Raw genomic sequence first — 24,777 nt, forward strand, 5'->3', positions numbered from 1 at the left:
AACCAAGGTATAAAGGTGCATTTTAAACAATCATAGAAGATATGAATTGAAAGGGATGTTGTAGATCATTTAGTCCAACTGAGGAACCACCTCTTCCCAATGGTTTCTACCACCCTACCAGATCTCTTGCTCTATTAAACCATCCCCAAAGGAGGCCACCTAGTCCTCATTTGAAAATCTTCCATGAAGAAGATTCCATCACTGTTCTAAACCAACTATTCCAGCCTCTCTAGAATAATCAAAGACATTTAATTGTGGAAGATGCCCAGCACATGTGCCAAAGACAGAGATTTTTGGATTCAGTACTGTCCAGATTGACTGACAGCTGTTCTCCAGAGTTTCAGGAAGAGGACTTCCCCCTCATCAGTGACTTGATATTTTAGGTTGAAACGTGATCTTTCAGTTGAACCCTTCTGTGTGCTCCATCCCTCAGCTAGATCCACTACTTACATATTCGCTGGGTCAATCAGAGTCTTTCAAAGAAAATGAGAAAGTACAAGTGGAAATGCCTATGAGACTTGGCTTTTACAGCTTAATTTAACACATAAATAGGGGATTCCTGGCTTCCAGGGGAAAATATTCTGGTAGTAAAGGAATACCACCACCACCCCATTCCCTCCACCCTGTACAGTGATGGGCACAGTTCCATGGCTGAATAAATATTAATTAACTGGAACAGTAGCTCCCATTTGTGTGTCTCATATAAGCCTCATGGGGCTGGCTTCCAAGGAACCAAACTTAATTGAAACTGCTAGATTGTTCTTAGGCTTGTTTGAGCTATAAGGTCTAAACAATTAAATATGGCAATTAATATAATTTCTAGGCGTCACCTCCACTCCTACCAAATGTAGAAAAATACCCTCCTCTCCCACCAAATGTCCCCTATACAAATAGTAATATGACAACTTCCAAGTTATCTTTCTTCATTTCAACACTTCCAAACAGCCCAAGGTTACAAGCAAGAATTTTCTCCAGGTGATTAGCAGGGAAATATTACAAAAAGTGGGCATTCCTTTCATTTCATGCCTCAAAATGTGAACAGGACTGTAGCTAAGTAAAAACACTATTGACAAGTAACTTTCATACACATACATACATATTGTGTTACAATCTTTAGTATAGTCCCTCTTTCTATATTTTACAACGGAAACTTTACTTTCTCTAAATAAACCACCAGCCACCCGTTCATCATAGTCATCACTGTGCAGAGAGCCAGTAGACGAAGATGGTTATGGTACTGTAAACAAAGGAGACAATGGTTTAAACCTCCACTTGTCTACAGAGTTCACTCTTTCTCAGTCCAACCTACCCACATGCTAAGATAAAGACCCCCATGTAAGCCCTCCTGAGCTCACAAAAAGAGATATAAACACAATAAATAAATATTGTTTCTGGGCTGACAACCTATGGAATAAGCTAAGCCAGATCTGCTGACCTCTAAATGATTTGTGAATATATTAGTATCGAAATTATTAAGGGTATGGAGAATGGAGAGGACAGATAAAGAAATTTACAAGCCCTATACCTTGAATTCTGTCTTTTTTGCAAAGCCATGTCCCATATTTAAAATCAGCAACTAAAGGATATCTCAACAAACAGGGAATCAGAGGCCCCTATCAATTCCATATCTGAACTAAAATCACAAAAAGGTTTGCATATGGTAATGACAATTCAGAATACAGATAACCACTACTCCATATGTATGGCTCCAGAAAGCTAACTGAAACCTACAACCAAAGCTGTTCCTGAATTAGACTCTTTGGCTATAGTTATAATTAATATTTGATATTTAAAAGGGTCCATATTACAGAAAATGTGATAGCAGAAGCTGGCACAATCTTGCACTCACCATTTCAGACTGCAAGTGTGTGTGTATGTTTTAAATGCTGTCCTGTCCAAAAAACCCATCCCTGCATGTGGAAAAGTATATATGCCATTTTGACACGGATAGTTTTAAAAAAAATGTGGGTGCATTTACAGATATAATTCACACAAATCTGTGCCTGTTGTCTGGCATGATGAAGTCCATTTTAATGCTTCACTACTGCATCGTGCTGCAGGCTGCGCCTTTTAGGATAACTCTTCATGAAATGATGGCAAGAACAGAAAGAAGAAGAGACCAGGTTGACAATGAATATTTAAGGTCAGACATGGTCACACCAGAGGAACAGATACAGTGAAGCCGTAATTTTTAAGAAAAGTAATGTGCATTGTGAAGAAAGAATGTAAATGTACAAAATGGTTTAACAGCTATGAGCCGCCCAGAGTCACTTAAGTGAGATGGGAGGCCATACAGAATGAATGAATAAAGCAGCTTTAGGCACAGGAATACAGACTGAAATATTGTACACTTATATGCAAAAATATTCTGACTTTGTCAACATTATTACACGTTTATGTAGAGTCAGAATAACTTGCACCCCAAGAAATTTGCAAACTACCAAACACTGCAAAGTCAATTCTTGTACATGACCACTCACAACATCATGCCAGCACTGCAGTGGTCCTCTGGAGGTACTGCAGATATTCCAGGGCAAATTTTCAGAAATTAGTGTGCCATTCTGCAACCTCAGAACTTCAGGCTTGGCTGGCAGCATGAAGGCACCCCCTTCAGATTTGGACCCCTGGTCCATCAACCAAAGCGTGGACAGGCATAGCCTCTGCAGGATTTTATCTTTCCAGCCTACCCTAAATTTGCCAAGGTTTCAACCTAGGAATTTCAGTTGCATAGCATATAATGGAGAGACTGGCCCAAAGTCACCCTTCCTGCCCCAATTCTATTAATCACTTGTTATACATATCACCATCAGCTCCAATTCACCTATTTGGGTCTTTTATCTGGGGTGCAAGGGATTTAACCTGGTACCTTCTACAAATACACCATGTGCTCTATCAATGAACAATGTTTTTTTCCAAAGAAGAATACAATGTGCAACTTTGTCTGATGCCAAGAAAGAGCTTGAAATGTGCAGGGATTTCCTTATTCTCCTTCATGTCTTGGGGGATGCAAAAGTAAATTCCCTGTCAGTTCATTGACTGCTCCCCTGCATAATGGAGAATAAATTACTCTTTTGTGCATGGGACTTGAGTCACATACAGCATGGAGAAATGCTCCATTAGAATCCTACCAATTCATTTTGTTGGACATGATGAAATCTTACACAACTTGAAAATACAGAAAAGAGAAAGTCAAGGGTCAATTCACTGTATTTTTTAAAGCAATTTCTCCACATAACAAAAGGAAAAGGCATTTTGTCCATTGCCTTGTGTTGTTACTGCACATTTGTTGTTCAAGCACAAAATCTTAAGTATGTGCCAATTTTCCATAGTATCATGCACAGTTTTTCTTCACCCTAGGTGGATTTGATTCATGTGTCAGATAACCTGCAGAGCAATTTGTCCTTGGCTGGATATAAAATTCACCTTGTGCTACTTTCCCTCTACCAACCTACCTCAAACAGTTGTTGCAAGAATAAATGGAAACCAAATCTTAAGGATACCGTTTTGAGCACTCAGAAGCAAAACAGAATATAAGATTGATATAGGTAGATCAGAAAGATTTCAATTTACTTTGGTTTAAATGTTCATCTCATACATCCTCTCCTCCACTAATACATATTATCTCTGAAGCAATTCATCTCCCCCAAATGTCATCATTTCTGGCATAAAGATTTTAAAACATTAAGAACTCCATTGGTCCAAGATAACTAAATGAAAATATTATGGATATGAGTAGAAAGTCAACAGCTCAGTTGTAATAGCAACAGAGCCTATCAAGTGCATTTACCTGTAAACAAATACAGTGGTGATAATTAACCTGGACAGCCTTGAAAAAAAAATGAAAGGAAAAAGATCCAGAATTTATGCTCCAGTGTAAAAGGAGACTTGCTCTTTGGGTATATTTAGAGCAAAGGCAAGGGTGGGGATGAATTACACAAACAAAAATTTGACTGCAACTGGATCCTGTCCTCATATTGAAGTTCTTGCTCCCTGAAAGTGGCTCTATTTACTTTCTGTACTCAGTTGCTCTATTTACTATAAGTAAGTAGATAGATAAGTAAATAGAGCAAAAAGTTGCTCTATTTACTATCATGTACTCAGATAGACAGGTGTAACTTCCTTTATTCTACCCTTTCTTGGTGGCTACAACAGGGAGAACATACATGTCCCTTTCCCCAAAACAACCTGTGAAAACAAACTGAAAAATGATAACTGGTGCCATACAAAGAACTTCCCAGAAAGAACCTGAGCTCTGATTTCCTTGATCCTAGTTTGACACCCCAAGCTAGGTACACATGAAAAGATAAAGCATCTTATGGTTAATCCAGCTTTGGTTCATAACATGATGTATGAACCCAGGCACTTTTGTTTGTATGTCCTACTTTAGGGCAAGGATGCAAAAAGAATGGCATCCAAACCATGTGTTTTTTTCTTTTTTCTTTTCCTTTTTAGGAGGATTTTAGAGTCTGTTAAGGGGCAAAATGAATGCCCTAAATGTGGCAGATGCTTATGGCATCCATTTTAAGCTTTAAAACTCCCACATCCCCTCCAAAAAGGGACTCAGCCCACCCCTTTTTGGAATGCAGCTCCTGATGTGCCATGCAAAGCCTGGTGTCACCCTTCAGCTAACTGGAGTTGCATATCTATTGTTTACGCTTCAGGATATTATACTGTGTGAATCCAGCCAATTATGATGTATGCAACAAACCATGGTTTAGCACAACCTATGAACCCAAAATGGTTCTCATGCTAAAAAACAGGACACGGGCAGAAGCAGCAGCTTTTCCTGGCACCACTGTGACCCCTTTGCCAGCAGTCACTGGAACTACAGCCTGCCCCCTGGACAGCCCTTTCAGATGTTACCTCTATCATCACAAAAACACATTTGGAGGTTGTCAAGATTACCCACAGCAAGAAAACTGGATGTGTTTGCATGGCATGAACTATTTCTGCATAGGTTCACAGTGCTCGCTGCCATTTGCACAAGGCTACACATGTGCCATAAGTGGCAGGAACTGGAATTTGCAATCAACAGCTAACCTCCCTTTCAAATTCCAGTTCCTGCACACTTTTATTGGGGGCTGCTTCAAGTTCACATGGCGCACAGGCTCTGGTTAAGGGACTATATGAAGGGGTGAGCAATATTAGCCTACTATAAAGAGTTAGCTGAACACTGCCCTCCGACGCAGCTACTATTGGTATTTATGAAGCTTCACATTCTGAACATGTAATACAGAGACTGTACAATCTTATGACTCCATGACTACTGTTCAAATCAATGGGGCATTTTCAGGATATTAAAACCATGAATTCTAACATTCTGTCTGAGATACACACGCGTAGAATTCCCCGAAATATTTGTTTTTGTTTTTTTTAAAGACTTCCTTTTATTTTAAAAAGTAAATTGATCAAACTTTAAACTCCTCCATGAGACTCCAGCGCAGTGTTTCTCAACCTTGGCAACTTTAAGATGGGTAAACTTCAACTCCCAGAATTCCCCAGCCAACATGGCTAACTGGGGAATTCTGGGAGTTGAAGTCGACCCAAACTAAAGTTGCCAAAGTTGAGAAACACTGCTCCAGAGAGTTAACTTAAGGGGCGTTTACACAGGGTCACAGGCTCGGGCACGCAACTGAGCACACTCCGCTTGAGTAGACACGGGCCATTATGGCTGTCCAATATAGTCCTGGCGTGACACACGGCTTTGCCTCATTCACCGGTTACGTTGTTTGGGCATGCATCTTACAAGCATAACGTGTGAAGCCGCCGCGTGTTTTTTACCAAGATCGGATCGACGAATCAAGCCCAAGGGGATGACGCGTCTAATGAGAACGGAGAGCCGTTGGGTTTTATAACGCTGAATGGCGGGGAAAGGAAAAGAAATATTGGATGCTCCCTGCAAGCTCCCTCCTTCATCGCTGCTGCGCAGGCAGAGACTCGGCTACCTAGGAAGTAAAGAAGGAAGACGAACCGAGATCCTGTCTCTTTCCTGCTCAAACAGCTGTGGCCAGCAAATGGGGAAGCCAGAGGTAAACAAACACCGCAGAGAAAAGGGGAGGGGAGCCAGCGGAGCGACAATTCTTTGCATCCGATTGTCTGCAAAGCCAGAGCCCGCTACGGAAATTCTCGCAGCCACTCTTCTCCCTCGGACTTGGTCAGGATTGTCCCGTGAGTCACCCCTGGTCCCAGAGAAAAAGGGAGATGGAAAAGAAAACAAATGGAGAGGACCCAAACGGGGCGCGGAGTGGGGCGAAAGGCTGCTCGCGCGCACCCACCTAGGGGCACCGAGCTCGTCGTCTTCCTCTCGCTTTTCGGGTGCAAACCATTCCAAAAGCCTGGCGCCCAGCTGCATTTGCAGATAGCCGCCGCCGCCGCCACTGCAATGCACTAAAAGGTGGGGGGGGGGGGACAGGGGGAGGAATAAACAATTGAATCCAGCCAGGCCTGTAAGCAGGAGAGTCACTTTTACAACGAAAAATTTGCCAAACCCACAGCCACAAGACGCAGCGAGGGAGCAGAAAGAGGTGCAGCGCAGCGCGGCCGGGCGCTCCAGACAATGCGCCAGCAAGGGCAGCCGAAAGGCAGAGCAGGCCCCATAGCTGCTTCCTCCCCATCTCTAACCTGGGAGCGGCGCGGGGGATCACTTACATGGCCTGGAAAGATGCAGTTAAAGCCGCTGGCCGGAGCCGAGGCCTAGGCGAGCTGTTGCAGGCGCCTTCGCCTGCTGCTGGTGCTGCTGGTCTCCCAGGGAATCAGCCCATGGAGCTCCCCGCCTGCATCGGCTATGAATGGAGGCGCAGAAGGCTGCCCGCGGCTGGAGGCGCCCGGGCTCGGCTCCTTCCCTCTGCCCGGGCTCCCTTTGAAAAAGAGAAACGAGGCAAGCTGGGCGTCGTGGGCTTGGAGCGTAGCTGCTGCCGTTCCCAGTTCCTCCAGCTTCCCTTCCTTTCCCTTCTTTGACTCACTCGCGCACACACTCTCTCTGTCTCTTCCCCGGAACGCCCGCGGGGTCCTACCGCCCGGCATGCTCCTCTCCTTGTTTCCATTCAATTTTTTGAAATAAATAATAACAAACGGCAGCCTCCCACGCAAACGTACAGACTCGGAAACATCCTCCAGGAAACTCGCCCACTTCCCTCCCGCCTCCCAGTTTACCAACGCGTTCCTTTTCTTTGCTTCCTCGGTTCGTACGGCGCGGCTTCGGCTTTTGGATGCTGCCGCCCTAGGTACGTTTACCGAGGCATTGAACCCAATGGGGGTTGCTTTGGAGGAGAGGCAGGCAGACCTACCTGCCTGTGCTAAGTAGGCTGAGTGGGAATAAACAGCCGAGAGTTCAGTGGGATTTCCTCTATAGTTTTAGGTCGCTTCCCATTATTAAAAATCTCAACACGGTTTGCATTAGATAAATTAAAATGCAACAACTTTAAAACAGTAAAAAAATAACATTTATATATACACGATGGGAAAGGGGAAAAGGCCCAATTCCTTCATGCAAGATTCATGGAGGACCTTAACATATATAGGAGTAAACTATTCCGCCAAGTTCATATATTGCCTTAAATCTTTTACAGTACTTAGTGAATTTATTTGGCTTGGTCTTAGTGTGTTTTACAAACTTAGCTGACTGTGGTTTATTTGGTAAATCATAGTCAAGCAAACAGTCACTTGGCATGTGTGAAGCTAGTCAGTATTTTTTAAAAGAAATTTTAAAAAATACAGTGTTGGAATAAAGTTTTTGATGTTTAAAGTGACAAAAACATCAAAAGACCAGTAATACTAGGAGGGAAGTAATACTTGTAATGCTTAATACAGCAGTAATACTTGGAGGGGGAGGAAAAATATCATGAGATGATGGAGAAATGAACAGAGTTCTATGAAATTGATATGGCCCAATCCCTGGCTTTCTTCCCATCCAGTATTAGCCAAACAAGTTCTCCTTACCAAAAAAAAAAAAAAAAACACCTCTTGCACTTTTTGATTTAAGAAGGGAAATCAACCAGAATTGTTATTCCTTATCAGTCACTTTTTAGAGCATCATAGAGTAATCTTTCTAGGCTGGGGTGACTTCCTCCTAATGTGGCATTGTGGGAAGAGAGCCCTGTTAGTCTGTGGTAGCCAAAAGTTAGGAGTCTGGTGGCACCTTTTCAAACTAACAAATTTAATTTGAAAGGTGCTGCCAGATTCCTCCAATTTTTCTCCTCAGTAGAAAAAGACCCCTCTCTTTCATTGATTTAGCTCATATGGTGAATGAGAACCAGTGTGCCACCATCTTAATCCTCCATTCTGTGAGGTTCTGTCGCTTTCCTTTGGCTAGGTGTGATCTCAGACAAGCCATCATTTCCAGCGAGCACCAAAATTTGAAGCCAACTCTTAACTTGGTTTCTGTCAGTTAAGACTAACCAGACAGCCAGAATATTGGTAAAAGCAGGGTTTTTCAAACTATGTTCCATGGAACCATAGGATTCTGCAAGAAATTGATAGGGTTCTGTGAAAGGGAAGAAAAAGTTAACTTGAATGTAGCCAATTTTTTATTAGTGGAGTCCTTGGTGTTCTCTGAACTTGATTGTTTGATTGCAGACATTTCATTACCCGATTAGGTAACATCATCAGTGCTAGTCAGTGTGGGGTTTGCTCTTTTGAATGGTGTGTAACATGCCATTATGCACCTGAATAGCGTGTAACACACCATTATGCACCCGAATGGTGTGTAACACACCATTACGCACCATTCAAAAAAGAAAATAAGAAAGCTAAGAAGGAAACAAAAAGACCAGAACTCATCCTCTCCGGCAACCTGCACCCAGGTAAGCAGGGATTAACACCAGACAAGCAATCAAGCAGAAGAAAGTACCCTAAAATCAAGGAACTACCAAGGAGGAAACCACACTCCCACCAACACTGGCAGGGCAAGCTACTGTACATAAACAGGGAGCAAACCCCACACTGACTAGCACTTGATGATGTTACCTAGTCGGGTAATGAAATGTCTGCAATCAGACAACCAAGTACAGAGAGCACCAAGAACTCCACAGTTCAACCCTGAGCTTCATATATTCTATTGGTAATTTTCTATCAGAACTTGGCTTCTTGGTTGTGGGTTCCATGAATTTTTTTTAAAAAAGTAACAGGTTCCACACAGTTTGAAAATCCTTGGGCTAAAGTGTTGGACAAGGAGTGGAGAAATCCAGATTTCAATCTACCTCCAGCCATAGAATCTGGTTACTTGAGGGACTGCCTGTGTCCCATAACATCTGCCTGGCCGATCCAATCTGGCAGGGTTGGCACACTCCGGATTCCTTTGATTAAGTAAAGTCATCTCTTGGGACCCCACAAGTGTGCCTTCTCTGTTGCAGTGCCTGCCCTTTGGAATGAGGTTTCCCCCGAGATTCAAATAGCCCTCACCCTATTGGTGTTTCGAAGGGCCCTGAAGACCTGGCTCTTTGCCCAGGCCTTTGGCGAGCACGACTGAAACCCCATTTTCTTCTTTTTCTTTGTTCCCATTTGGGTTTGTTATCTCTGCTATCTTTGTTCTTTTCTGTTTTGTTTTGTGTTGTTTTCTTATTTTAATGTTTTTTCAACAATTTGTACACTACCCAGAGTCACTGGGAATCAGGTGGCATATATATTTAATCAATTAATTATTTAAAAAATCTCACTAGGTCACTTTGGACCAGTTAGTTTCTTTCTGCCCAGTCTACTCCGCAGAATTGCTGTGGGGAAAGTTTGAGGGGGGAGTGATACAGATGCTGCTTGCAATTATTAGGTCAGAATGTAAATCTAATGAGTAAAGAGCATCTATACACTGATTTTTCTCCTGGAGAAAAAGGTAGAGTATAAATTTAAAATTTATATTATGTATTTTATTTTTATCTATTTTATTGTAAGCTGCCCAGAGTCATGTATGTGAGATGGACAGCTATATGAATCAAACACATACATACATAAATACCAGATATAATGGATAACCTGACTTCAGGCGCGTATTGGGCACTAAAAAAGCTACAAATTGTAGTTCTGGAATTTCATGGGAGAGGGCAAAATGGTGGCCCACATCTTCCCATTAGTGTCAGGTTTGCCTCAGCTTGTTGTGCAATGGGCCTGGTTCACACACTGGCATACATTTAATCATGGCATACTGGATAAGATATGGGGGCACATAGTCATGAACTGTGTATGTGTTTACGATATACTAAAGTAAATCATCTACAAATCTACTTACCTAAGCTACTTACCTATCATTGTAGTGCCATAACATGGAAAACTAAAGCCATGTGTATTCTTTTTTTTGGTTAGTAACCAATTTTTGTTTTCTGGTTAGAAACTGCTTCAAAAGCCAGAGAAGTAGAACAGTGGGCTGAATAAAGGATGAACATTCTCCCCCCCCACCCCATTTCATTATTCTATGTGTTAATCTGTTTCTGTTTCATTAAACTGTGTGGGGAAAAAACTATTTTGGAGGTGAATCATCAGATCAAGTCAGTTTGATTCAGATTTTGGATAGGATTTGGGGGAAAAACATTTTGTGGATATGCAAAAGGGTCCAGTTTGAAGGCATCTATTTTGATTTGGAAACTCAGTTCAGTTTGGAGAATCCAGAAAGTCACTTTTGAATCGAATCTCGGAATCAAATATTTACACAGCCCTGTTATTTCACTCCTTGCATAATTACAGTTATTTGAAAAAATAGCTGTGAATAGACAATCTGTTTGGACAGGGTAGCCCCTTTTTACAGCAACTGTAGCTTCCCATATGGAGAATTAATTAGAATAATAGATTATATCAGGCTATGGTTTAGATGAGTAACTAATGATAAGCACTGATTTCAAACTATGATTCTTCAACTTAATTTGACATATGGTCTAGGTCAGCGATGGCAAACCTTTTGGGCTCAGTGTGTCAAAAATTCAGAAAATGCTTAACTTGACTCTGCTGGTGTGTCACCCTCTCCGCGAACAAAAGAGAAACAATTCTTTACATATTTTATTTAAAAGAAATACAGTCCAATCATGTATGGTGCGATGTATTATAACAAAGAAACGTAAAATAATTACAAAAAATGAAATACGAGTAAAACAAATTCAGTTTCTTTGGTAACTCAAACAGGGAGAATAGTTGCTGGGTGTTGGTGAATGCTGGCATGTCACCCAAAATGTCGTGGCATGTCACCTTTGACACACATGTCATAGGCTCGCCATCACTGGTCTAGGTTCAGATATCATATTAGGCCTAGGCACAACATAACTTAGTAAGTGTCATGCAAACTAGTTCCATGTTAAACCTCAGGTTTCAAAGCAATGCACTTGTGAAGTCTGTGAACTGTTTGCTGAGGAAACTCCAGGAGTGCCTCTAGAAGAGGACGTTATTGTGCAATCACCTGGTCTCATTCATACTCATGTTCCTGAGTATTAGGTATGCAAACCAAAAGACTAAATTAATTGCATGCAAACAACACTTAAAATTCATCCTTGTTAAGTCCCACTGATTTGCCTTAAGCCCAATTTTGATAAACACGATTTACTGAATAGGCCACAATGGGCTGGGCTTACATATATCACTAAGCCATGGTTTATAAATGACACTGGCTGGGTTCGCACATCATACTAAACCTCAGATAAACCACATTCTGACCTAGCATGATGTATGAACCCAGTGGTTCCCATGCTCTTTCTTAAGCTAAAATAGCATATTTGAAACTTAACAAAGTTAACTACTAATACAAGAATTAGATAGTTGACACATACATATATAATTGTATTTATAGCCAAAAGACCCAAATAGCAAAGTATACATATAATCTAAAAGTTTGACATTAGATCAGTTTAACAAATAAATTGATAAATATTATATAAAACATTTAAAACTTGAACTTACTAATATGTTATTAAAGATCTTGTTTTACATAGTTAAAAATTTGGTTGTGGCCAATGTAATTTTAGGATTTTTATCTGAGTAAAATTTTAATATATTAGTGACTTTTGCCATTAATTCCTGTATTGAGTTATCCCATAATCTTTGTTTTGTATGATAAAATGCTGATGCCATATTTCTGGAAAACAAGTAATCAGGATCAATACCAACCTAACCAATCTTTAGGGACACCTATTTAAAAATGCATCTATATTAAGAATCATTTGGGATTTCCCATAGCAGTCTTTCCTTGTTTTTTGAAAACACATATTTGAAACCAAAATGTAACAGTACTTAGCCAAGCTTTTGTTTTCAAAGGGCATTGCCCCATTTCCAGGAGAATAACAGAATTTGGAACGCAACTTGGAACATTTACAAGTGTTCTTAAAAATGTAACTGGCACTTGGATTAAGTTATTGTTGACAGCTGTAATCCAAATTATATAAAATTTGAGGGGCAGTTTTTGCATTAAAAATCTTTATTTTAATCTCCCACCTTTCGAATAAAAGTATTGAAGCAAGGCCGTCATAACCAGCATGTTTAGTTCTATTCTGAGGATGTTATAAAAATTCACAGGGTCAAAATGACAAGCAACATTATGCTGTCATGCCATAAGTAGTATCTCTTTCATACATGTGTTTAGTGTCACAGTGCACATAGAAAAGAGGTAGGCCTTCTGCTCCCCAGCTCCTCCCAGAGACCCTGCTCTTATTAGCACATGATGTTAAATGCAATTTATTTGGCTTTCGTTTTAACATGTAGTGCAAACCCAGCTGTTATTAATGGTAAACCATGGTTTATGGTTGAGTGTATTGTTAGACAATTGTTGTTTATTTAATATATCATGCTTGAAACCATCTTCACAATGAAAACTCCTGCAGGGAAACTACCTAAATAAATAGGAAAACTATATGTTTACAACTGAAAAAACTACTAGAAAAAATTGTCATGTTTATTCAGGAGATGGCTTTCTATGTTTTATGGAAGAAATGTGTTTGTCAAAGTCTGTCTGTTCAGCACCTTTGAGTGTATATGGAAGGCAAGGTGGAGACTTGTATTTGTAACAAGCATGTTTAGAATCCTAATTATACAATCTTCTCTCTTGATCACCTTGATAGTATCTTTGAAATCTACCTTTGTGGAGGAGGTCCGCTGTTACTACGTGCTAACTCCTTTTCTTTGTTGAAATATGCTTTCCAAATGTTCTCCGTGATTTATTTATTCTGAGATGCAAAGTGCTCTTATGTGCAAGTTCAGCTGAAACTGGCTGGGTTTTCTTTGTTTTAACAGGCACAGTCAAAAAATATTCAGTGCCCTTTGTCTTATTAAAATAAGCTTTCCTGTACTGAATCCAAGCTCTCCATAGCAAAACTGTGCATGATCTCCAGAGGTTTGTTTTGCAAAATGTGTTTTTAGGGCAATGTCTGTGTTCACAGATTGGGCTAAGCCATAAAATGGATTGTTGAATTTTGGCTTGTCACATTGTGCAAACTTAGCCATTGTGATTGTAAACCATGGTTTAGCACATGTGCAAACCAGGACTATGCAAATGGAAGTTTTCACACAATGTGCTAAACTATAGTAGTTAATGGGGAAAATCCATTAATGGGTACCTACATCACCATGTTAATCCCACCTGAATAACTCCCTATCTGTCCCAGGTGATTGGTAGATTGTTTGGTTTAGTTGAAGACTAGCATGCTATTCAACCAATGTGGCGGCCATTTCCTTTGAATGCTAACTGGAATTCAAAGCCAGCAACCATCTTTAATTTCAAATTGCATAACTTTACATATCATGCAAACACACTTATGTTGGCCAGTAAAAGATGGAAGACTAGAGGAAATACATCAGTGAGCTCTAGTAATAAGGATAATAATCTTCCAATTTATATGAAGAGTTTTTACTACTTTTTTTTGTAAAAACTTAATTATTCAGGAACATATCGTTTGAAGGATTGCTTTCACTGCCAGATAAACCTACTGCAAATATAAGCCCCAGAGGCTCTGAATTCATCTTTAAGAAGTACCTTTGGAATAGGGGAGGTTAGGCAAAAATAAATAATTGTTGCATTGCTTTTGTAAAAAAATGTTTTTATTTCAGTCTGCCTTTAGTTAAAGAGGGTTGCTGGATTTTAAAACTGCCTTTTATCTAAAAAAAAGGCTTTAAACATTTGTTTCAGGATTCTTGGTCCAAAGTGAAATTATTCTTCTAACTGTAATAATTTAGATATTGTTGTTAATTTTACAAAGGCTTTATAGCATGTATGTTGCCTTCAGGAAGAGCAGTGTTTTGAAAAGTAGCACACAAGTCCTTGAGATATGTGAATATATATATATATTCATCTTGTAATTTTGCTTACTGTATAAGAAGTTAACAATTCTGTTGTTACAGCCACAGTAGTAGTCATGATTCCATTAAATTAACATTTTCATTTTTAATAAACAAAAAGAACAACAACAAGAAAAAAGGCATAAAACATAGCTAATGCAGTTATCCCATAACATAATAAAATGCATTCCTAAATGGACTGTTCATTATTCCAGTAAACAGCAATGTCACAAATAATATTTGTACTTTGTGGGTTTGAACCAAGACACATCACATAAGACGTGTCTTGTATGTTTTTTTTTCTTTTTATTAGCACAGCAAGTTTTCTTCTAACTTCAGTTTCTGCCTTACAAGCATTGAGACAAGATTTATTTACAGCAAGATAAGCCAAACTGGCTCTCCAGTTTGGTGTAATGGTTAAGGCATCAGGCTAGAAACTGGGAGACCGAGAGTTCTAGTCCCACCTAGGCACAAAGCCAGCTGGGTGACCTTAAGGCGAGTCCCTCTCTCTCAGCCCTAGGAAGGAGCCAATGGCAAACTACTTCTGACAAACCTTGCCAAGAAAACTGCAGGAGCTTGTCCAGGCAGTCTCTGAGAATCGGACGCGACTGAACAGATTAAAAAAAAAAAAAAAAAAGCCAAATTACTTTTCCTTCACACTCCCACCTCCCTCCAAGCTGAATTAGAGGCTTGCGTTTGGCTATGCATTTTAAAGTTACCTACTTTCCTACTCTGTGTGTGTGTGTATGTAACCTACATTGTTGATTAAATATACTGTGTGTGTTTATTTATTACATTTATAAGGCCACCGATCTCAAACAATGTGACTCTGGGCAGTGTACAACAGAAAAAACAAACAACCATATACAGTGGAACCTCGAGTTACGAATTTAATCCGTTCTGTGACTCTGGTTGCAACTCGAATTGGTCGTAACACGAGGCAAATTTTCCCATAAGGTTCAATGTAATTACCGTTAATCCATTCCGGCGTCCGTGGACCACGCGTCAGGGGCGGAAAAACAGCCGCGGACCACGTGTCAGGGCGGAAAAATGGCCGCGGACCACATGTCAGGGGCGGAAAAATGGCCGCGGACCACGTGTCGGGGCGGAAAAATGGCCGCGGACCACGTGTCGGGGCAGAAAAATGGCCGCGGACCACGTGTCAGGGGCAGAAAATGGCCGCGGACCACGCGGCAGGGCGGAAAAACGGCCGCGGACCACGTGGAACGGGCGGAAAAATGGCCGCGGACCACGTGGCATGGGTGGAAAATGGCCGCGGATCCGGTTCGTAAGTCGAGGCGAGTTTGCAAGTTGAGGTAAATTTTTGGGGCCGGAGCTGGTCGTATCTCGAAAAATTTGTAAGGAGGGGCGTTCGTAACTAGAGGTACCACTGTATATTGTTATTTCTATGTCTAAATTCCCTTCCTATTTCTTAGAAAGAAATCATCATTCTACCTGGCATTCTCTCTTAGGCTAGCTTTGTCTCTCTCATTGTTGGTAGAATTTGTTCTGTCTTCCTCTCTTCTATCTACAGTCTCCAACAGAGGCCATTTACACTGGGTAGATTTGTCCCATGATGGCATCTCTTCACCATGAGCTTCAGTAACGAACAATGTCTAGAATCCATTTTGGTTTGAAATCCAAATCTCAGCCTTACCCCCTTTTCTTTCCTATGGGAAAATGCTGCCTAAGGGAAAATCTTGAGAACCTATCTATGCTCTGTCTCCTATCAACTAAAAAGAACAACATAAACAACTTATTGAGTGCATATAAGACCAGATGCTAGACAGCCATGAGTGACTGCAGACAGTCCGAATGTTGCTACAAGAAACATTCTTCGATATATAGTGAATGAAGATTTTGCATTTTTCATTGAATATTTTCAGGTAATGTATTTAAAGGTAGTCCTGGTTTAGCAACTGCCTTGTTTGACTGTTCATCATTATGACAGTGATGAAAAAGTAACTTTACAAGCAATCCTCACATTTACAACTTTGGCAGGTCTGTAAAGCAAAGGAAAACTGAAATAAGATCATAAGCACAATCACAGTTTCACTTAGCGACCGCTTTGCTTAACAACCATGTTGCCAGTCCCAATTATGGTTGCTAAACAAGGACTACCTGTACTACATCTATTTCAGCCTGGCATTTCAACAACCTTTCATGAGTTGTGGATGGCCAAGAATTTTTTCCCATTTTTCATTTATATAATTTTCAGCAATTATTAATATCCAGCTTTTATCCAAGCTTATAATATTTGACTCGGTTATGTTGGGTTATACTAATACTGGGGCCATCTGTAAATTGAACAACCTGTGTAATAATTCAAATACTTCTGGGTGTGCCACTGTCCCACACGAAAGAGCTTGTGAAAGATTACATTTCTGAAAAGGCACATACAAACTATAATAGTGTTTTAAAGACTTAATGAAACTTATTCAACAGAAATATCCAATAATTTCCCTTCAGTATGTGTGACCCTAGATCTTTTTAAAGACATTCTATATATCATTCTTTGTATTTTGTTATTGAAAAGTACAACTCTATAAAAACCCCATCTTGGCCAGGTACAATCTTTGCATGTGATAAGCAAGATGAAGCTGTTTCTCATCAGAAGAGTCTCTCCCAACCTAGTATGCTCCAGACAGGCTGGGCTTCAGCTCCCATAACATTCCCAGCCAGATGGGTGGGAAACAGATGACCTTCCAGATGTTTTCATCCATCAACTTTCAGCATCTCCCACTCTAAGCATGCTGGCTGGGGCTCTGGGGAACTGTAGTTCAGCATCATCAGGACCACCAGAGGTTGCCCATTATTGTGCTCCTTTATATACATAAGGCTTGTTTACCATCTGCATGACAGGCTGCTGTTAAAGGCAAGGAGTGCAGATTGTTTATTATTTTTTTTTTTTGAAAAAGGTCAGCCACTCCAGATGTTTGGACTAGAATTCCAGAATTCTCAGCCTGTATGGCTAAAAGAAAAGGCTGTCATTTTGTTCCAACTGTGTTATTCCAATGTGCCTTTGGCCTGTAGTGTGGTTGATGGGCAACTGCAGCTTATTTTATGTTTGTTTTAATGATGATGTTATATTAAGTTATTCTTCTGGGTTTGGTTTGCTGTTCACTGCCCAGAGTCCTAATAATTAGGGTAGTATTAAAAAGACCTATAAAATTAATTCTTTGTAACGTATTGGTTAGCCAAATAATTAATTCATCCAGATCAACACAACAGCTACACTTTAACTGATGGGAAAGATTTATTTCCAAGATCTTGGAGAACCGTTGCCAATAAGAGTAAATAGTACTGACAAAGATGGCCAATGGTTTCACCAGCCTCCTATTTTCAAAATTCTTACCTTCTTGCAATACTGAAAAATGGGCACAACTCATTTCCATGCATTAGAGGTGTTGTCTTCTCTCTCCTTTAACCTTTCTCAATCTAGTATCCTTCAGAAATTTTAGAAATGAGATCCTCATTGTGGCAACTGTGTGTAGAATGTGACCATGAACTCACTTGGCACCATAAGGGCCCCTGATCTACTCTCATTTTAATTTTTTTAAAAATATTATCCTTTAAAAGAAACGGGGGGCATACTACAAAGCAAAGCACAACCCTCCAGAATTATCTTTTATTTCCAGAAATACCCTTTAAAGTCATATAGGGACTATTTATTTTATTTATTTATTTGTTGGATTTCTCCCCCGCCCATCTCCCCCACAATAGGGGACTTTGGGCGACTTACAAAAAACATTAAAACTATAAATATATATAAAATACATAGTAGATCCAAAATTAAAACAATACTAAAAAAGGAAAATCCAAGAGGATGGAAAATCAGGCTGCGGACAGCTGGCCACTATGGGGCTAGCCATCCCCCTGCTTGAAGTATTCCCTCCCTACTCCAGGCCAAGTGGCAGAACCAGGTCTTCAAAGTCTTACGGAAGGCCAGGAGTGAGGGGCCCAATCGCACCTCCGGGGACTATAGACAACTTAGAAAATAGAAATGGTACATAGCTGGCTTGGTTAATGAGTCTACTGTTCAGAAAAATATAAAACCCCAGGTTGATAGGAAAACTTGAGAAGGTAACAGAGCACGAGTTTACCAGTTTGCTTTCTGGTGAACGAATACTGAGCAACTGGTCAGCTTGCAAAGCCACATTCTGTCCATAAGTTGAATAACAAGGGTATCAGGATTGCTAATGTGCCCACTGGCTCAAAAAAAGTTTAGGGACTTCTGGGTTAAGATCACAACTTTTGGGAGCTGATGTGAAGAACATCAGGTTGAGGCAGATTGTCTTAGACAAGAACATGGTAGGAAAATCATGCAGAGCGTGGGTTTTGGAATTCTTTCCAATACTTTTACCAGCAGGGGTCATAGGAGGCATTTGTATTTTCTTCTGTGTAATGAAGTAATATGTGTGTGTATATATGTATACGTGGGTGTGCTGCCTCTGTCATGTATTGTATCTGTCAATGAGATCAATCAGGCCAGTGCATATATGTCACGTGTGTGTGTGTGTGTGTGTGTGTGTGTGTGAAGGTTTAATCAGGTTGGATGCATTGCTTTAAGTGGGAGGGTGTCTTCTCTCTCCTCATATTGTGTTTCTGTGTTTTTGTCTGTATGTGTATACTGGGATATACAGGGCAGGCAGCATACTGTGCACTCTGGGCCACACAATAAGAGGAAGGGAGCTTAGAATACAGCAGTTGACAACATTCTGAGTCACTGCCCATCCCCTTCTCCCACAGAGAAGTGAATTTTTTCTAAATGCTTTTCTTCACAGCTCTGGCCAGATCCAGTCCATTTTCAAACTTGATCTTTCTTTTGCTGGCTTCTCCCACCACACCAAATATGATCCACTGTGTTCTGTTTCAGAGGGTTATCCTCCCGATGGACAGACAGATAAGAGTCCCAAGCCCCTGTACGCATGTAGTTTCTTTCCCAAATTTAATTGGGTTGGAAAGAATACAAATGACTAAGATGGTTAAAAGTATTGCTCCCCTAACCACTCTTGGTCATCCACAAGAAAATACAAGCAATGAGGTAAGAAAAGGCCAAGGTGCTTCAGCTGGATCCATTTATGTTTCAGATAATGCAAGAACTGGTTCTCAAGCCACACTAAACTATGTGACTTGCTTGGTTTTAGCATAGCCTGTTGTGAAAACTCAGCTGTTACAGTTTATAAACAATGGTCTATGACTTAGCATAGTATGTCAGTCCACTCATTTATGGTTTTATTCAATATAACATAGTTATGGAAGACATCATTGGTTTTCTCTCCCTCTCTCCCCATCAGTCCAGGTTCCACCTCAGCCATGTGTCCCTGGGCCAGCTGCAGATGGCAAGATCTTTATTCTACTTTTCTCTAGTGAAAGCTTCACTGTTGTCTTTGATTGAAAGGTGAGTGCTAGCTAAGTAATACAAGGTTGTTCTCATTCCCCCAACTCATCTTACACTCCATCATTTTCCTTATTTCCAGGCCTGATATATTCCCCTTGAAACTAATAAAGGTGGTGTTCTAGGAATCCAGCTGTTTTCAGCAGATTGCAAAGCCAGGCTGGGTCAAGATTTTGGATTACTACTGAGTTACCCTTTTGGCCAAATCATGATGGATTTCTCTTTAGGGTAAGCAACAACAGTAGAACAGCCAATCAGGACAAGTCTGTACCAATAACAAAAACAATAATTAAAATCCCAAACCTCCTTCTGACAGAAACAAAATATCCCTTGTAGGATTTCAAAAGCATCTCCTCCATCAGTTGTTGAATCATAACCCTGAGTTCTGCTGCATTAGTCCTCTTGAATTATGTAGTTCTTGGGAATTTTCTACCACCCTTCCCATATTATCTTTAACAGCTGATCAGCATTCTAGTCGTCTTTCCCCCAAGTGTTGAGAAACCCAAACCTCCTAAAGTGATAACTTCATAACAAATGATTTGCCTGTCAGTAGCTAACTGAAGCAGACCTGAGAAATTATTTTTTGAAATCAATACAAAATTTTAAACAAACCAATCCAACTTCCTGGACAGTTATGCTGAAGCATTGACACTGAATAGCTGTTGACATGAAAGTGCTATTTATTTCTTCTGGCAGAGAATCTGTGTATTATCTGCAGCTGTATAATTATTTGAAAAACAGTACTCAAATTATATGAAAGGTGGGATAAAATCAAATAAATAAAATAGAACTTTTCTCCTACACAATAATTAAAACTGCATCAGTTGGGTTTCTCTGCCTGCTTGATAGCTAAAGTAGAAAGATATAATTTAATATCCTTTTACTTTGAAGAGTATTCTTTGGAGATTTTCTGAGGAAGTTTCTCCTCCTCTTCCAAAGTTTCTAAAATATATGAATTCTTAAAGCATATTGGTTGAACTCACATAACTCCCTAAGACTTAATGGGCTTGGGTTTGACTTAGCATGCTTAGCATTCTGCTTTGTAAATCATGCTTTATAGCTTAATGTGATGTGCAAATTGGCTGGGTTCACACATGATCAACCATGTTTATTTAAAATGTATTGAATTAACCATATTCAACAATAGATCCTACTTACTAAGGAGCATAGGTGAGTGTGGAATGTTGCAAGCACACCAGACAGTTGAAGAAGAAAAAAGGGTATTGGAAGAAAGTAAAGATAGTACCAATAGTAATAGATGCCTTGGGTGCACTTCCAAAACATCTGGAGCACCACTTGAACACCATCAGCATTAACAAAATCATCATCAGTCAATTGTAAAGGCAGCTTTACTTTAAACAACTTACATCCTGTGACAATACCTTTAATATTATTAAACAACATCTGTCTATCCCAGGTCCTTGGGAACATTTGATAGGTGGACAGAAATGCCAAATCCAGTCTAAACATCTGGCTGACTGTGTGACCAACCATAAGAATACAGTATATTTAATTTATATGCTGCCTGACTCTGATTCTGGGCAACATATTTGGGATAACAAATGTATTACACTTAATTTTATTAAACATCCCTTTTACCTTTTTTTTTTCCCCAAAGAGATGCTTCAGCTCAATTCCACTGGAACTGGAATCACATTATTATCTATTCTGCCAGAAGTTTGCAGGCTTGTCATATAAATGAAATAGCTTTGACTATGGTCAGACTTTCTCCAAGTCTTCGGTGATGGCAGTTAAGGTTGTTTTCTTCTTTGTCATTAAAGATCATCAGAAGAACTTTTTATGCCCCAGAGCTGTAAGTCCAACGACAACAACAACAAAATACCAATTTTGAAAAGTAGAGATGTGGCAACTGTCCTGCCAAGATTTGCAGAAACAGTCATAGAATGACTCCACAGCAGTTCCAGAATAGATGATGTGCCATGTTCCCACAGGCAGAAACACAGGACTCTGTCCATCTGGCTGTTGCATTCTCTGGAATATTGCCTTGATTCTCCAACAAGGTCGCAACATGTGTCCATTCTGAAGGTAATTTTAATGTCAGATAAATCATTCAGTGACCTAAAAGTGTCTCCCTGAAGGTGATTGAGAGAGAGATTTCTCATGAACAACTCACCTGCTTTTCACCTAATACCAGTGCAGACACTTTTGCCATCTTGATTCAAAGAGTTTTCCTGAAATACATTTTCAAATGTGTCTGAAAGCAATGAGACAAGAATGGAAATGTTATCATCCAGTATATATTTATGTAACTTGTGAAAACCCAGGAGATGTCTGTAAAGAAGTCATACTTTCATGCATTTTGGATATGATTTCTTGCTATAGCTTTGTCATATGAATTCAAATTTCTGGGTATTTTTCTAAAAATAGGGTATTTTTAGAAAAAAATTTTCTAAAAAATGGCTTTTCTAAAAAGCCATTAAGAACAAGCTGTTTAGATGCTAGAACAATGCCATAACTGAAAAGTCATATAAATGCAGCCATTGTTGGAAAGCATTTATAATTTTCTCTTAGTTCTGCAATCTTTTGCTGCACGTAGTCTTTGATTTTACATAGGGAATGGTGCACAACATACATCCTGAAGACAAGATCACAGTCTTTGGAGTGAGGCTTCTCAACCATAGCATTATACTAATTTATTATAATACCCATATGTGAGATCAGGTGGATAAGTATCAGACAGGGTATTCCTAGCAGTAGGCACCAAGACTGTGACATTTGCTTGCATTTTCTCTTTGTCTGCCTTTATATGGGTAGTAACAAGCTCTTTATTCTAGTCTACTCTTAATGTGGTGTCAGATGAATGCCGAACCTGCTAGCCCAATCATATCCTTTGTTCAGAAACAAAAGATTAATGGCTCAGCTTTGGCAGTCAATTATCAGAATATGAAAGTTATCAGATCTGAGAAAGGAACTCCAGAGTAAGGAGAGGGGCTGTTATCTGCCACCTCTTTAATACTTGTTTTGTTATATTTATATACCCCATTTCCTCCAGGAGCTCAAGATGGCATACATTGCACTTCTTCCTCTAATTCTTCCCCACAACAACAACCCTAGAAGGTAGTATTGTAGAAGGCTTTCACGGCCGGCACACGATGGTTGGTGTGGGTCTTCCGGGCTGCGTGGCCGTGTTCTTGAAGTTTTGTTTCCTAACGTTTCGCCAGTATCTACAGAAAACCCACCCACACAGACCGGTACCTACACAAAAACTCCAACCACTACCCACGTCAGAAAAGAGGCATTATCAAAACCCTCATGGATCGTGCCAATCGGATCTGCGAAACCCAATTCCTAAACTCTGAACTTAACCACCTTAATTGGGTCCTACAAGCAAATGGCTACTCCAAGAATGAAATAAAAAGAGCCATCAAACCAAGAAAGCAACATGCGACTGAAGAAGAAAAACAGCCACCCACCAACAAAGTATTTCTGCCCTATATCAAAGGGGTCACAGACCGCATGGGAAAACTGATGGAAAAGCACAATTTCCAAACAATCTTCAGACCCACCAGAAAAGTACAAGAAGTGCTAAAATCAGCAAAAGACAAAAATCCTCCTCACCGCTGCAGGAGTATACCACATACCATGCAGTTGCGGGCAAGTATACATCGGGACCACAAAACGCAGCATCCATACCAGGATAAAAAAACACGAAAGGCACTGCAGAGTACAGCAACCAGAAAAAATCTGCAGTAGCTGAACATGCTCTCAGGCACACTGGACACAAAATCCTATTTGAAAACACAGAGAAACTGGACAACACCAACAGCCACTATACCAGGCTATACCAGGAAGCCATTGAGATTCACAAACACCAGCACAGTTTCAATAAAAAAGAGGAGAGTCTAAAAATCAACAAAACCTGGCTACCAATCCTGAAAAATACAGCCTACAAAAGGTCAAGGAACTCAGCTCAACCACCAGGACATGTGAACAGTTCACACAATGAACTTGCTAATCACCCCCAGCAGCCCCTCGTTAACAATTCAATAGAAGAAAAAACCCTGCCTAATCCCCAGGAAGATACACACAGATGCTGACACCAAAACAAGCAGCCACTCAGTAACTCAACCCCCCCCACACACACCCAATCCCCCCTTTCCCCCCCACTCAGATCTCTATAAATATCCACCGAAGGGTCACATCACCCTGGGCACAGAGAGAACTGCTCCTGTCTGTGCTCCTGCACTCTGAAGATGCCGGTCACAGGTGCTGGCGAAACGTTAGGAAACAAAACTTCAAGAACACGGCCACACAGCCCGGAAGACCCACACCAGCCACCCTAGAAGGTAGGTTTGAGAGCATATGACTGAGAATGCACAGCACATTTACCTTGGTTGCTGAATTAATCCATGGCACATTACAATTAAGCAGCCCAGAGCACATCCGTCCTAGCAACCAACCCTAAGATAAGCAGGAAACAGTACCAGATGAACACTCAGGGAAAAAACAACACCCTAATCACGGAACTATCAAGGAAGAACCCACACCTCCGCCAAGATTGGCAAGGCAAGCTATTATATATAAGCAACCAGCAAACTTCATTCTCCCATGTACTGATGATGTTAGTCTGGTAGTAAAATGTCTGCAGCAAAACAGCCAAGCTCAGAGAACACCAAGAACCTAACAGTTCAACCTTGGCCTCCATATATTCTCTGCTATTGGAACCACATATAGATGTCAGATGTTTCAGAAGGCAGGGGAGAAATTTGCATGCAGGCAAACCTCCACTAAAGAACACAATACATAGAGATAACTAATTCCTGAAGGACAAAGAAATCTATAAACCCATAAGCACCAACCCTATATAGAAAGTGGACAACCAAATCAAGAAAAGACTCAACAACCTAGCCAAGAAAGAACAAACCAGAAAAAAGAGCAGTGACAGCCAAAATGCAGTGGACCTGTCCTCCCAAGCTCCTATGGGTGGCCTAAAATGCACAAACCAGCATACTACTCTATCCATTGCATTGCTACTGGGGACCCAACATACAGTTTAGCCAAAAACTTCGCCAAAAACCTTGGACACTACATGGAGGAGAGTAAACCCTCTATCAATTAACCATTACAGTGCCTTCAGAAAATGAAGACCTAACAAAATGATGTTATAAATCAATTATGATGAT

General features: G+C 40.4%; 1 protein-coding gene and 1 long non-coding RNA gene across 3 annotated transcripts in view; one reads left to right on the plus strand and one right to left on the minus strand.

Annotated features, from left to right (window-relative positions):
* AKT1 (AKT serine/threonine kinase 1) overlaps positions 1-6,970 on the minus strand; it is a 116,905-nt gene extending 109,935 nt beyond the window's left edge. Inside the window, exon 1 of the mRNA XM_088149769.1 lies at positions 6,649-6,970. The gene's annotated coding sequence lies outside the window, so the exon portion shown is untranslated. The remainder of the gene's footprint in view (positions 1-6,648) is intronic.
* On the plus strand, positions 5,867-23,889 carry LOC148214693 (uncharacterized). Of its 2 annotated transcripts, none has more exons than XR_015797678.1 (3): positions 5,867-6,168; positions 19,533-19,636; positions 21,252-23,889. It is a non-coding gene; the product is annotated as an uncharacterized LOC148214693 (long non-coding RNA). The 2 variants fall into 2 exon arrangements; XR_015797677.1 differs by having other exon boundaries at positions 21,415-23,889.
* The last annotated feature ends 888 nt before the right edge of the window (positions 23,890-24,777 follow it).

Source organism: Python bivittatus, unplaced genomic scaffold, assembly GCF_059951505.1.
Source record: "Python bivittatus isolate LINGU-HERP-01145 unplaced genomic scaffold, Pbiv_v1 ctg000580_np1212, whole genome shotgun sequence".
In the NCBI taxonomy this organism is placed as follows: domain Eukaryota; kingdom Metazoa; phylum Chordata; class Lepidosauria; order Squamata; family Pythonidae; genus Python; species Python bivittatus.